At 47.3% G+C, this 12,303-nt stretch overlaps 1 protein-coding gene across 1 annotated transcript in view; it reads right to left on the bottom strand.

Annotated features, from left to right (window-relative positions):
* The window catches only part of strbp (spermatid perinuclear RNA binding protein), a 138,150-nt gene that overhangs the window by 99,217 nt on the left and 26,630 nt on the right, over positions 1-12,303 (bottom strand). Inside the window, 1 exon segment of the mRNA XM_023986147.3 lies at positions 12,019-12,090. The gene's annotated coding sequence lies outside the window, so the exon portion shown is untranslated.

Here is a 12,303-nt window from a genome sequence, read left to right as displayed (position 1 = left end):
GCAGTTGGCGTGTGGGCTATTCGGCGGACGTAAAGTCAGATAGCCAAAAAGACTAAAGGAAAACCTCAACTCAGACTATAGATATTAAATGGCACAGGATATTTCATGTGTTGTTTTCTTATTCAACCCCGCCGGCATCCCACCCGCCCTTCGCGCACACGATTATTCATGACCCTATACCCGCCGCCCAGCGGACACAACCGCGGGCGACTGCAGGTTTAATCCTCTCATCCCTAGTCCAAATATACACTCTTCACCTTATCAGTCGCTGTTTCACACAGACACTGTTTTGAACTGGTCCGGCAGTCAGGTGGGTGGGTAGAGAACCCTGCTCTAGTGTTAGACGGTATGCTGTGCTGATTTCGGCGCGAACAGATGCACTGCCAAGTCCTTGAGAACCTTCTGCCTTGCACAACACAGCACAAGGTTTGAACCTGGCGGTGCCCGCACGAGCCTCTATGCTACAACGTGGAGAGCAGCCTACGCCAATCTGCCACGTCCGTCCACTATGGTTACCAGTATGAGGAGAGGCTGAGGAGGCCTGGCATGCATTCCAATCTCCCCCTTATTAGACCTTCCCAATTGCCAAGTGTGTGTAACCCCCACTTACGCCAGGACCACGTTCTCTACCTGGATCAGTTCTGAGGGGGGGGGGGGGAAGAGAGGTAAGGAAGAGCGAGGGAAGTAGAGAGAAGGGGAGCAAGACAGAGAACGAGCAAGCTAGAGAGAGCGCGACCTGAGTGAGGCCGAAGAGGGGTGATGTTGTCTGCATCCTGCCTAGTCCCACGCTCTGCTCTCAGGCAGCTCTGTATTTTAGGAGCCTTTGGCTCCGCGGCCCCCCCCGCAGCCCCCCCGCCCCCCCCCAGGAACCTATTGATTTACCCACTGCCTGGATGCAAAACACAGCCCGCCGTTAGTCGACTTACTCTGAACTCTCTCACACCACACACACTCCCTCCCTCTCTTTCCCAGACAGACAGCCAGAGAGAGACAGTCCTGGCAATGGTATTGTCCTGACTTCTGCTAATACACTGCCTACTGCCTCGGTCTCATCTCTCTCTTTTTTTCAAACGCTTTTGGGAACGGGCAGAAAAGGTTCACGTCGATCCACTGAGAAAAGCTGCGAAATKGAGAGTTTTAAAAGAAAATCTGGGGGGGACAGAAAAGTCCTGTTTGGGAAAGATTTGGTTCAGCGGTGACAGAGGATGACAGCAGTGCCTACGTTATGTGTGATGATTGTGAGGCGCTATACAAATCCAAGAGTCACAAGACGGGGACTTCAAATAGGCCGATGGCACGTCAAGGGAACTGTAGTCTACTGTTCAAATAGGTTAAATGGGAACTGAAATCTGGACACTGACTGTAGGTCTATAACCTCTCACTTGCCTAGTTAAATAAAGCTTTAAAAATTATAAATTTTCCAAAGTCTTATATTAACTCCTGTAGAATTAAGCAATCCTTGCAGTAAAATGTGCATTTTGACTCGAGTGGAGAAATATGATGTCTTTCTTTCCGCATCTTGAGAGAATGTGAATGTGCAGTTAGGGACCGTCTGTAAAGATGCTGTCTTTATCAGCATCATAGAAGCTTTATCAACCAACATAAAACTTCAATCGTATCAGAAACATGTTGAGATCATTTTCACAGCTTTCCATTTTTCCTTATAACCTGCCAAATTGAATGTCGTTGTGACTGATGTCATTTGGAAAATCTTTCCCATTTTGGGGGGAAATATTGCATTTTATCCCCGGTCCCTAAACGTCGTCGCGCCTMGAAAGAAGCAGAGATGACCAAGAACACATTTTTACCGATGTCAACTAGATCGAAGAATTCATTCAATCTATCATTTATGACATTATTCTTAAGCAGGGGTTAATTTAGCCTTCCAGGGCAACACATAACGACAGAAGGGAAGATGCTTGTATTTAATTAAAGACAAGTTGACGAACAAATCTACCAAAATCCTAAGCAGAAACACATCTAAATTAGGCCAAAACGAATCCTGCACCACCGTCTCTGACTGTAGCCTACAGCGCATTGCCCATATTCGCTGGTTAGGGTCGGGGGCGGGCCTCAGACGTTCACTTCATCACATATAGTCGGGCGGTTGCGGATGGGTTATTAGCAGTTGCAGGTGAACAAACTGCTGACCTGCGCACCATTAATTCATTAATTTGGAAAAGCCATAGAAAAGGCAAATTCAGAGTCAGGGAATGGATGCGGACGTGTGTGTGTGTGTGTGTGTGTGTGTGTGTGTGTGTGTGTGTGTGTGTGTGTGTGTGTGTCACAACGCCAGCTGCTGCAGTACCTATCTCTCGCTCCCTCGTTCTCCTTCTCTCTGTGCCAAGTCGGAGCGGATCAGTATATCCATTCATTCCAGGTCAATTTGGGCACTCTGCTCGACAACAGCAATTCATTAACCAAATCCTGAGGCCTGACACTGTCGGAGACACCTCCAGCACCACAGAAAAACACACTCTCCGTCTCAGAACTAACAGGGAAAACATAGCTATGGCAGGGGGAAACACTTCTCTAAACTGACTAGTGAGACCAATCAATAATTGTGAATCAATTAATTATTAAATTAAAATCTGCTTTATTCCAAATACACTCACAATTTTTTAAATAAACCCCTCTCTCTGTTTTCTGTTTGTTTTAAACAGTGTACATGGCCCTGTAGCTAAACCACTTTGAATAGCTGCATGGCTACTGCTATGACACAGTGGTAGCGTTAATATTTCATAGCCAGTCAGTCCAAGCCTGTCTCTCTGTGTCTCTCTGTGTGTGTGTGTCTCTCTCTCTGTGTCTCTCTGTGTGTGTGTGTCTCTCTCTCTGTGTCTCTCTGTGTGTGTGTGTCTCTCTCTCTGTGTCTCTCTGGTGTGTGTTGGTCGTCTCTGCTCTCTGTGTGTGTCTCTCTCTCTGTTGTTGTCTCCGTGTATGACTTGTTCTCTCCTCTGTCTCTCGTGTGTGTGGCAATGTGTCTTTCTTGTGTGTGTGTTTCTTTCTCTCTCTCTCTCTCTTGTGTGATGTGTCTCTCTCTCGTCGTGGGTGTCTTCAACGCATTGTGTGGTGTGTCTCTCTCTCTGTGTGTGTGTCTCTCTCTCTGTGTGTGTGTCTCTCCTCTGTACTGTGTGTCGTCTTTCTGTGTTGTTCTCTCTCTCTCATTGTGTCTCTTCTCTCTGCCTGTGTCTCTCTCTCTCTCTCTCTGTGTCTCTCTCCTCCTTCTCTTCTGTTGTGGTCTCTCTCTCTCTCTTCTGGTGTGTCTCTCTCGTCTCTCTCTCTGTGTCTCTCTCTTCTCTCTCTGTGTCTCTCTCTCTCTCTGTGTGTCTCTCTCTCTCTCTCTCGTGTCTCTCTCTCTCTCTGTGTTCTCTCTCTCTCTCGTGTCTCTCTCTTTCTCGCTCTCTCTCTGTGTCTCTGTGTCTCTCTCTCTCTCGTGTCTCTCTCTCTCTCTGTGTCTCTCTCTCTCTGTGTCTTCTCTCTTGTGTCTCTTCTCTCTCTCTCTCTCTGGTCTCTCTCTGGTGTCTCTCTCTGTGTCTCTCTCTCTCTCTGTGTCTCTCTCTCTCTCTGTGTCTCTCTGTTGTCCTCTCTTCTGTGTCTCTCTCTCTCTCTTCAGCTGCTTTATTGGCATGAAAAACATTGTGTCAATATTGCCAAAGCAACAATGTATACAATATACATTGTAATACAATTATAAACAGTGACAAATAATAATATAGAATGGCAGAATCTCTCTCTCAGGCCACAGAACCACAACCAGGCACCCGCATATGTGAAGAATGTATATACAGCGTCCTAAACCTTTCCGTGTCGACCCGAGGGGGAGTGATACAAAGTTTCTCGCCACAACACCTCAGACAGCAGCTCATCTTTTGACTATTATTCACTCACAGGAGAGCAAAAAAATTACTTCTATTTTTAGTTCAAAACAGGGGGAAAAAGAGAGGCTTATTTTAGTCAAACCAATACTGCACAGCCACCAAATAGTGATGTTTCTTTGCAGAGCACTACTGATTGAACAACAGGCTATACAGTGTGGGCCTCTCCCTCTACTCCCCCAGAGCTGCTTTCACACACACACACACACACACACACACACACTGGTTCACCTCCAGTCTGATCCAAATCTTAATCTCTCATCTGAATGACTAAGAGCAGGGCAATGAGGGAGCTCTAGACAAAGGTGTGTATGTGTGTGTGTGTGTGTGTATGTGTGTGTGCGTGCGTGCGGCTTTTGCAGAAAGAGGGCAAATCAGCCAGCCTCAGCATTGTCCTGAATTTTTTGCAAAGCTATCGTTTGGGGAGCGTGACACACACACACACACACACACACACACACACACCAACATGCCTCTATGTAGGGCTGTCCCCGACTAAAACAAATCTCGACCAAGAGTCGTCTGTTCTTTAGACCAATCGATTTGTCAAAATGTTTAAACGTGTAATTGTCCATATATTGACACCTCCTGTGTGCTTTAATCAAATCAACCATATCCGCTGAGCTCGTCTGATGCTTTAAGCACACCGTTTGATTAAATAATTATGACACACAAATGACTAGCGGGAGTCCGACCAGCAATTTATTTGATTGTGCCACTGTGCTGTGCTAAAAAGAAAAGGCAGTGAGTGACTGTGACTGTGACTAGCACCGGTTGTCTCCTCTCTCCTCCCTGCTGCAGCGACCACCACAGAACATCAAAGTGTTTATCGCGCTGTGTTGCTGAAGCTGCAGCAGAATTACAGCGATTTCTGACTGAAAAGTTATTTTACCGAAATCCCTCGTTTGTTTGGGAAAAACAGTCCTTATTCCCTCAACCCTTGCCCTCTTTACATGACCAAAGACCTATTCGCACGCGACTAGTACTACTAGAGAACGTTGGTTATGTAATTATTACTCCAGAATGTCCGTTCGTGACGAGGACGATTCGGACGGGGGTAAATGTTTCCCCGAGAAATTGACAGTTATGACGGAAGCCTGGAAGTTTTTTATTCGAGGCATGGTTACGGTATTTCAACATGTCCAGGTGATGTGGCCACACTGGTAACTCCAGCTTGGTTCCCAAGTTTCTAAACCAAACCGAACCAGCTTTCCTATAGTGTCGCCATTATATTTGAATTGAGGAAGTGTGATCATAATCATTAGGATGTCTGAGCGATGTTTGAGCGATACCGCAGCACGTCCGAAAACGCCGCCCTAAACAGTGCAATTGCACGTGAGATGCATTTTAAGGCTACGGATGAGAACGTGAACGTATCACTTCCCAAACGTTTAGGTCGGTTGTATGCTGCCGCTTTGCCATCTATTAACAGCAAGCGTCGCATTAAATAGGCTCAATATGTTTTTTACTGGTGCATTTGGCAATATYCAATTCATACGCACAAAACATACAAACAAAAGCATGAACTGTGGAAGTTGATAGGCTTCATGTAGGCATATATATATAGTATAGTATACGAATATATATATATTCATATATAGCTTATGCGCAGCACTAGTTATTACTCCAATCAGTTATTGTTTTCTTGCGCAAACCGACCTGGCAACACGTTGTCAAAACTCAGGCATTTCACTGAAAACACAGGGATGTCGATTCGCACGGGACTAGTATTATCAGAGGACCTTGGAGTTCGCCAAGAGACTGTAGGTTTATTGGTTGCTCAGGAGGTAAAGGGAAAGTCAGATGTGTGSAATAAATGCGACTAGTTGTGGAAAATAGAACAGTGTAAACAACACGAAATAAATGATCAATAATACCMGAGAGGCTGTTCTAACAAAAACAAACCAAAAAAGTGTCAAGCCTTTATCACAACAAAGCAAAGATTAAAAACAGCCGGATGTGTGAAATTGTTTACTTGACATGTCGTTGCGTGAGGCTTGGTGCTCACGGAATCAGTAGGCYATTAAACAAACACTCAAACAGGCAACAGAAGCAGGATCTGTCTCATTTCTGTTGATATATGGATGATTTATAAAGCCAGGGACATTTAACAGTTAGGCTATTGATTATAGACCTAATTACGTTGGGGTTTCTTCTCTCCTCACTTTTCTTAGACAATAAGTCAAGGGCTGTTTTCTCATCTCTTCAATTCTGCCGCTGCCTCCGGCTACATTGTTCTCAACACCAATATGTTAACTTTGCTATTGTGCACRTAGCAACATGGTCTAGGAAGAGTCGCCAATTCAGCACCGATGTGTTTCAGAACCGCGGACAGCGACCGCTATCTAACGAGGGAGAAAGCTCGTTTGAGAAAGCGATGAAAATGTATTGTTCTTATGTAATATAACCACATACAATTTCAGTAGCACGTCTTGGACTGATGGGCTGCGCCATCCCCACGGCCTCCACAATGGATCAGTCCACTCAGACAGGCACCAATCAGACTGATGTCTTGTACACCATGATTATATATATATATATATATTCACTACTGCTTGATTAAAGAAATCTGGGTCGACCAACAGCCTATCGACAAAACAATCGACCAGTCGACTACATGGGGTCAGCCCTACCTCTATGTCACTCTCCGTACGACTTAACTCAATCAGTGTGCAAGGGAGCGGGACACAGTAAGAGAAAGAAAAGTGAAACAGGGTTGAGACAGAGACAGAGACAGGAGAGGAAGACGGAGAGAAAGATCGAGACCGATAGCGAAAGAGCGAGAGAGCTTGCCTCCGCCTCGACTTTTTCCTTGAGAACGGCCGTTGTCATGGCTACCTCGTTCCAGCAGCACCCAGTGTTCCCAGTTGAGCGTTGAAGAAAAAGCACAGGGCAGGAAGGAAGGAAGGAACAGAGAGAGAACGGGTGGGGGAGGGGAGAGGGAGAGAGGAGAAGAGAGAAAGAGACAGATGGAGACAGAGATAGAAATAGCGAGAGAAAGAGATGAAGATAAAGATAGAAGTGAGGAAAGAGAAAAACAGGAAGTGAAAGAGAGGTGCGAGGTCTGTCGCTCGGTGTGTGTGTGCAGGCAGCGGCCATGCTAAGTGTACTGTAAGCTTAGTGCCGCAGCTAAGTGTTAAAGACAGTGTTCATAGATTGCAGGGGGTAATTACTAGGAACGCTACGCTGGCTTTGTTGGGGAAACAAACTCTCATCCTTTTAACACTTGAATCATCGAACACACCCCTCCTACCGGCCTCYGCCCAGTACCCTACCCTGAACCTTAGGGACTGCTGCCCTCAATTTGGTTATTTGCATTCTGGGGGATTTGTGTGTGTTGTTATGTATTGTCAGGTATTACTGCACTGTTGGAGCTAGAAACATAAGCATTTCGCTACACCGCGATAACATCTGCTATACAGTACGGGACCAATAACATGTCATTTGATTTGATTTGTACCGCCACCATCCACTGACTGAAGCACCAGCATCACACAGCGCTGGGGTTGAGCGACACACACGTGTGGGCGGATACGTACACACACACAGAGAGACAGTGTAACGCCTAGTTTCGCCTGGTCTGATGCATTCCATACGCTCCGACCTCTCAGTACAGGGCAGGTCTAGTCACAGAGACTGTCTGAGGAAGACACAAGCCAGAACTGTTGTGTAGCGTGTGTGTGGTATMGGACATGTTGCTTCCCATAAGATATTCTCCCTCTTCCTTCTCAGGTGCAAACCAAAGTGTTTGTGTTATTGTCATAAAAGGACATGTCCTCTCCTCTACAAACACTGCAACTTTCCAATTATCTGCTGCCTGCAACTGTGTTGACTACAAAAACTATCCGTGGCGACCGGAGAGGTCTACGAACGGGAACTGACTGGGAGACAAAAACGACGCATTAGCAGAGATACTGCTGTAATGAAAATGAAACACTGTACTCCACTGGGCTGGTCTTACAGGTGGAAGCAGAGACACGGCAAGTGCAGGAAGAGCCATGTCAACATGTCWAACATAGCAGTAATATACAGCCCGGACGCCATACTACAGAACACATTGTGTTCGGCTCCATAAACCCAACATACACTGTGTATATTGTCTATATCCAGCTAACTAGCTGGGTCCAGAGAGCTGCTGTGGGTAAGTGTGTACTACGACAATAAGCCAGCTGGGAGGTGACATGCGTGACATCACAGGTCAGCAGGATCACAAAGGACCAACGTACAGAACACATATGGCCGAGCTGTAAAAGGAGCCAACCAATGTGCGCAGGGACACCCGATCCGGCGGGGGAAACGACAACAGAAACTGAAGGAGTGTGGTCTCACAGGTAGATAATAGACCTAGGCTTCATTCGTCAACTCACTGATGAATATTTTAGATTGAGTGGGTGGAAAACTGTGACAAAGCAAGTGTGACGATCCGAGTCTGAGATAAAGGCTTGTGATGGTGTGATTGTGCTTTTAATGAAATAAATTAACATCCACACACACACAGGACACGTTAGATTTTTTAGCACTCTGGCTGTGAAAGTGACAATTTTGTATTTATTTCAGAGTGATGGTGAACTTTTGCAAACAAGCATCTTCTGTTTCTCTTCGTCTAGTCAAACAAACGGCCATATCGGGTTATTATGGCGACGTAAGAGAGAGCCGAGTTCTGTTGTTCGTTCCAAACCCTGAATATCTGAATAATATCAACCAGATCATCCGGCCAAACTCAAACAGCACAGCAGGGCCTCAAACAGCAGGGCCTCTCTCCGTCTCCTCTCCTGAGAGTAAAGCAAGGTGAGACCGTGGCTCGCGCTCCTGTCTTCATCCTGCCGACAACCTGCCGTGTTGCGGCTACCTGGAGAGTGACAGACTGACGGAGAGACACGGAAACATCCCCAGCCATAACGCTTTGCATGATGCAAAAGTCATTGCTTTCTCAAGGACACTGCGGCGAAAGAGAGGGAGAGAAAGAGAGATGGGGGGAGGGGGGAGAGAGAGACAGAGAGAGAGACAGAGAGAGAGACAGAGAGAGAGCGTGTGGGTGTCAGCTGGCAGAAAAACATGCGGTAGAGTGGGAATACACTCACGTGGATCTCTAGTCTAGTGTTCTACTAGTCCCACACTGATGATGCTACAACTACAACCAACTAGGAGAGACAGATGATGAGAGAGACATGAGCAGAGAGAGAGAGACCGAGACAGAGAGAGAGAGGAGAGAGACAGAGAGAGAGAACGAGAGAGAGAGGAAGACCAGAGAGAGAAGAGAGAGTGAAGGAGACACAGTGGAGAGACACGAGAGTGAGAAGAGAGAGACACAGTGATGAGGAGAGAGAGAGAGAGAGAGGGACACAGTGAGAGAGAGAGAGGAGAGAGAGACGAGAGAGAGAGGACAGTGAGAGAGAGACAGACACCAGTGAGAGAGAGATGAACAGACAGAGAGGCAGCGAGGAGAGAGGACAAACAGACAGACAAAGAGGACAGCGAAAGACGACCAGACAGACACAAGAGACAGCGAGAGAACAGAGAGAGAGACGACAGACAGACAAAGAGACAGCGACAGACAGACGGCTCAGGGAAGCGAAGGGAAAACATGAAAAGCAGAGGTTGTAACACACCTGAAACAGATCATCGAGCCTGCCAGCAAAGAAAGTTAAATGACAAGAGAACCAAGGGGGGCAGAAAGAACTGGGGAACGATGTGTGGTCATACGGACGGGTGGGCACGTGCTATTCCCGGGAAAGCCTTTAACCTAGGCCCATCGGGAAATCAATAGTAGACCTTAAATCAGAACACTCATCTCTCACACACACACTACCCAACACACACACACACAACACACACACACACACACACACACACCACACACACACACACCACCACACACACACACACACACCAGCAAAACCGAACCAGTGCTGGACCATTGCACTATTGTGTAACATTCATCAAACCTGCAGAAGATCTGAGGTAGAGCGCGATTGACATTTAAAAGGTCATTTCCGATTGAGCTGATATTTGCTGAGTGTACCGTGAATGTGTTCTCTCCGCGAACATTGGAGCATTGCCTTCAAAAATGTGCATAGTGGACAAAACACGATGCGATTGAATCTGGCCTGTAGCTAGATAAAAGCGACCCGGGGCCGCAGAGCACACCGAGGCACGTGAATCCTGCCAGCCAACTTCGCGGGAGGGCGCCAAACATCAGGTCAGACAGCCAAGACACCGACCGACCAACCCAGCAGGCCAGCGCACCGCGGTCGCCACGGCCCCGTCTCTACACACACCACACTGCTGTTTACGTTGTCCTGCCGGTTTAATAAAGCGTTGCTCTGTGTCCCGGGCTATAAATCACACACCGTGTTGAGATGAGAACCCCGGCTGCCACATCTGCAACACATCCAGGGCATATAGAGAGAGAGAAGGACAGCTAAACAAAGCCTGGTCTACTGTCTCTCTACGTCAGCTCTGTCCTGGCTGTGGAAGACCTGGGTTCAAACAGGGGGCCCTATTTATTTTCTTTCAAATACTCTGGCTGTGCTCGATTCAGCTTGCTCGGGTCGGGCACAATGAAAACAATGGAATAGTCCCAAAAGTGCAAACCCTGCCCGTCTGGCACTYCGTCTCCAGATAGGCTCAAGCAACCGCTCAAAGTATTTGAATGAAAGCAGGACTTATCCCTCTGTGCTTCAGCTCCGCCGCCGGGCGGAAGAAGGCCTTAAAGGGATAGYACGTGCAAAATCTAYAYTTGGGTCAAATTACCATGACCTTGAGTTGTGTCTGAAGCCCCACAACATAATCCACAATAATCCATGATTTACTGATGGCTAMAGCCTGGAGTTAGCATATTAGCATCGTCAGATTTCACGGTGCAAAAACAGACGCATTTCGGTTTAATGAATTCTAACTGACTCGGGATCCCCTTACCCAATCATTTCCCCAAAAACCACACTGCAAGCCGCAACTTCCTCAAAAACACCTAGGGGAAACACTGACACGGCCTTTTGAGAGGGTGTTGGGTCAACGCCCAGGGTCAGTCAGGGGTCAGGGGTCGCAGGTTGACACATTAAGTTCGTCAAGTTGTAGCGCAGACCGATCGCAAAGAAACCCACCACCCTGCTTAGTTATTACAGCATAACACTTAGTTACACACTCGTACCGCACTGGGTGTTCTAGAGAGGTTTCCCCAACGTTTATTTGGCTCCTGTACGGCCACCACAAAACGTCCAGCAGACACACTCACAGCACGCTAAGGCTGGCTCTCTGACTGACTGACACTGCGCTCGGGAAACACTAATGATGGAGAACACACCAAATCCCTGACAAACAGGGATATTACAACTTAATATTGCGATTGCATCCTCATTGGGGGAATCACAGACCGTTGTTTTGATAACAAAAGAGCAGAGGAGTAGTTACTACTTATGAAAGGGTTCACCTGCGTTTTCTGTTATGGCTACAGTGGACATCTAATGTAATCAAATAGGCTATAGGCCTAATCTAATTTATTCTAGCTAACCTAATATGATAAATTAAGGAACACGCACACACACACACACACACACACGTTTCATCCACTCGGTGTTTGTGTGTGACTTGAGGCCGAGTGTCCGGCGGGGTTAGAGAGGCCAGTGGCCTTGCTGCTGAGTCAGAGGGTGAACATGAGAGCTCACACACACACACACACACACACACACACGCACACACACACACTCTGACACACCGACACAGGGGGGCGCTGCTCATTTTCCGGTTGACTGAGCGGCTCCGTACACAGGGAGCAACGCGGTGCTCGGGCCTCCCAGCCCCCCCGGGCGCTACTATCCAACTCACTGAGGGGACTCCCTCCCTGACGGTCCCCCTCCCTGTATCACTGTCTGACTTGATTTGCTAGGTTTCATAAACGCCGCAGTTTCCCTGGCTTATTCAACTATTACATTAACATTACGAGAAGCCAATTGCCGTGAGGAATAACACAAGGACATTCACTCCTTGTCTATACCGTCACAGAACCTGTTCAAGTCCCAGGGACAGTGGGTCCAATCTGGCACGGCGCTGCTGCCCAATGGGGTTATCCAGCGCAGTGTGCCACTAGCCTAGATGTATTAGCCAGGGCAGCACGGTGCATGGTGAGCCATTCTGAGATCCTTACCTTGCGCAGTACTTTCCTCTTGTCCCTCTGCGGCCCGGTGTTCCGGTCTCAGGATGGGTCCGGAACCTCTACCTGGCAGCACGAARAAAAGAGGTCAAAGATCAGGCATCGACACCTCCATCTGTGTTACATACACTACTACACATTGTATTCAGAGAATAATACATCATATATTCATTCATCACATTGATACAACCTATTCCAGACAATATTCAAAAGGAGTCATTCATGTCATTTTGTGGATAGATAGAGAACTCTCTCTTTCACACACCCCCCCCCCCGGCC

Source organism: Salvelinus sp. IW2-2015, linkage group LG4q.1:29 (assembly GCF_002910315.2).
Source record: "Salvelinus sp. IW2-2015 linkage group LG4q.1:29, ASM291031v2, whole genome shotgun sequence".
NCBI lineage: Eukaryota > Metazoa > Chordata > Actinopteri > Salmoniformes > Salmonidae > Salvelinus > Salvelinus sp. IW2-2015.
Note: the sequence above shows the minus strand (reverse complement) of the source record. Positions and strands in the feature narration are given on the sequence as shown.